The following is a 3,244-nucleotide window of genomic DNA, read 5'->3' as shown; positions in this document are numbered from 1 at the left end:
CTTTTACCCTGTAAGGATCCGATAAACAAAGACTGTAACAACAGCTGGAGAGGTAATTGTCTGATTTATCAGAATTTAACTTGATTCTAACAGCAGTTCATCACAATAAATTTCTTAGGCTCAGAATGCAACAAAATTGCACATGAAGAAGCACATAGAGAAGTATCCAAGTAACACTTTGCTACAATATAAAACAAACTATTATAAATAAAGAAAATATATAAACTAAATATATACACTACCCGTCAAACGTTTTAGAACAGCCCAATTTTTCCAGTGTTTTTGTCACGGTTTGCGAGCCGTGTGTAAATTATTAAAGGACCCTTTATGCAGGCAGCTCAGATGCAAGTGAGTTTATTCATCACATGGTGATACAAACAGAAATGGCGAAGGTGAGCATGGAAACTAAGCAAAAACCTAAAAACTAATAGTACACGAATATGAAGAAGTACACGAAGGGAAGACGAAAACACGGAACACAAGGGGTGGGAGCAAAGCACCACAACACATCACTATATAGTAGTGATGGGTCCAGCAACACTGATGCACCGACGCTTGTATCAAGCTCACAGAGCGAAACCTGTATCGGTGCGTGTGTCGCTTTAAGAAAAAGTCACGTGATCGATACAGCTGCTGTATCGCTCATTACCAACGCGCTAAACTGTGTTTAAAAGGTACCGCATCTGCATCTGTCAATGGGATGAGTCGCCACCAAAAAAACCCCCAAAAAACCAAAATTACTCTCGCAAAGATAAAAAAACAAAAAACAAACAAAACATCTCTCCATAACAAAATTGAGCTTGAAAGAAAAAAAAAATGTTTCTGCTGTGTGGGATCATTTTGATCTTTTAACTGCAAATAAGGGAATAGTTTGTCTGTCTTTGTTTCAGTGTAATCTATCAGAATAGGAAAAACAGCAATGTGACTTGCAGTGTAAATTATTTATTTTCTATTCTGCTGAGCTTTGTTACACAATCAAAAGCACCTCCTCAGTGTTCAGGCATTACAGAACCAAACATGAAAATGAGGAGACAAACACACCGAGAATGAACACAGGTCGGCCTATATTGACACTGAACTGCTTTATCATCATTTTTTAATTAACATGCGTTTTATTATTTTGAAATCAAGCACCTAGGAAGTCTGTTCTATGGGGCGCCGTTTGTAAACTGAAACATGCCGAAATTAACAGCAACATTTTTCCACATTTAGCTCTAAATCTTACAAAAACATGTTTTTTCGAGTCATTTTTTACAACATTTAGTATAATATTTGTAACTTTTCATATTTAAAACAGGATTTTAAATGTTAAATCTAAATGCTAAATGTTAAATGTAAATATTATATTTAAATGTAAATGTTAAATGTTAAATGTAAATATTATATTTAAATGTAAATGTTAAATGTTAAATGTAAATATTATATATAAATCTAAATATTAAATGTTAAATCTAAATGTTATATATAAATCTATGTCACATGATCACATTTAACCAATGATCGCCCTCGACGGCAGAACGCGCTGGTTACGAGCCGGGAACGAGCTCACAAAGAGCACGCGCATTTGTTGCGGTCCGGAGCTGTAGGAGAAACACAAGTTAACTCAGAGACACAGACTGATGCGACAAACCCAGTAAGTAGCTGTACAGCGTACACTGTAGTGTATAGCACACAGGAGTATTAGCTTATTACGTACACGTTGGTAAGTTGTCTTGTGGCAATTTGACGAACTGAAACAAACGAGCGTGCTGTGTGTGCAACAGCGTGACAAACATTACCTGTCCTTTTATCAACTGCACATGTAGTGCTGGTCATAGCTGCTGGCTACCTGTGTAAGGCTGTCATGGGTCTGTAGCTCTGTCACCGTTTTAGTGAACATATTTAGTTTTAAAGTAAGTTACAGAGCATTTCCTGCCCTTCTGGGGGGATTATATTTCACTAAAAACGATCTAATATACATGTCCACATAATTATGCATTATTATAATTATAATATATTAAAAAACACACTGTATTTTAAAGAACATACATTAAGATGCAGATTATATTAGATTTATATTTTAAATAAGACAAAATTTGGATTTTACAGCAGCAAAATGATTGTATCTCTATACATGTAATAAGCTTTGCCCTGCACAGAGTGGATAGTGAAACAAATGGAATCATCATAAATACATTATTTCATATTTATTACTTCCCCCTCCTCATTGCTTTATTATTGTAGCTCTAGTAATGAATAATAATGTAAGGATTCTGGATCAGCACCATGATGCCCATAGTATATACAGTATTCTGAAGAAGGTCTAAAATGTCAGTGTGTTGCACCAAAATATTTAAGTAATTATCAGTTTTAGTTCTTAGAGTGTACCTCAAAGCACACTGTGTTCTGTTGATCTTATGTGCTGCACAATAATGTTTAATATTTAGTATTTACTGTTATATTACTATATATCATTGTGATGTTGTTTATTGTATTGCTCTCGTTTTCTTCTGCTTGTTTTCTTTTTTCTTTCTCAACAGGTGATCCAGGTGATTGATGTATGTGTGTGTGTGTATATATATATATATATTTTTTTTTTTTGTCTGCTTATTTAGTTGGTTTTTGTTGTTTTGCCCTTTATCCCTGTCCCAGGACACAGCTGGGAGTGATTGACAAGATGAGACAGAGGAAACGCAAACTAAACACACTGACATGAGACACGGACCTTCACCACAAAGCAGTAAATACATAGACTGAGGCTACGTCCACACGTACACGGGTATTTTTGAGAACGGAGATTTTCCGTTTTTGTTTTCAAAAATAATCCCGTCCACACGTAAAGGCAGAAATGAAGGAAAACACTGCTAGGAACATGCCAAAGCAACAGGTGGAGATATATTCCTAACCGTGCAGAAATGCTGGCCAATCAGAAGTCTAGAAGCCTCGGTGGGAAAAAGTAAACAAAGCTGGGGCATAGAAGGAGAACCAAGTCGTATGTGTGGAGGGACAGTAACTGTGTGTATATGTAATCATTTAAACACTGCAGAAAGTACAATTAACACTAATAGTATAATAATAGTACCTGAATTGTACGGAGCCCCTCTGATGACATGGTCCAAAAATAAATAAATTGTGGCCACAAAATACCCTCGAAATACTATTTTCGAGAGCACGAAATGGGTATAACGTGGCAACGAATTACGCATTTGTGGCAACATCATATTGATACAATTCCTGGACAGCTGCGTAGAGACACAAGCATGAG

General features: G+C 35.9%; 1 protein-coding gene across 1 annotated transcript in view; it reads right to left on the bottom strand.

The window, feature by feature from the left end:
• Positions 1-3,244, bottom strand: part of LOC147302822 (ribonuclease inhibitor-like) — a gene marked incomplete at its 5' end in the record, with an annotated part of 440,111 nt that overhangs the window by 283,718 nt on the left and 153,149 nt on the right. The gene's annotated exons all lie outside the window — the stretch shown is intronic.

Source organism: Aulonocara sp. 'chitande type north' Nkhata Bay, linkage group LG23 (assembly GCF_057382095.1).
Source record: "Aulonocara sp. 'chitande type north' Nkhata Bay isolate Kocher_YH1m ecotype deep benthic linkage group LG23, A_spYH_male_GT1.1, whole genome shotgun sequence".
In the NCBI taxonomy this organism is placed as follows: Eukaryota; Metazoa; Chordata; class Actinopteri; order Cichliformes; family Cichlidae; genus Aulonocara; species Aulonocara sp. 'chitande type north' Nkhata Bay.
Note: the sequence above shows the minus strand (reverse complement) of the source record. Positions and strands in the feature narration are given on the sequence as shown.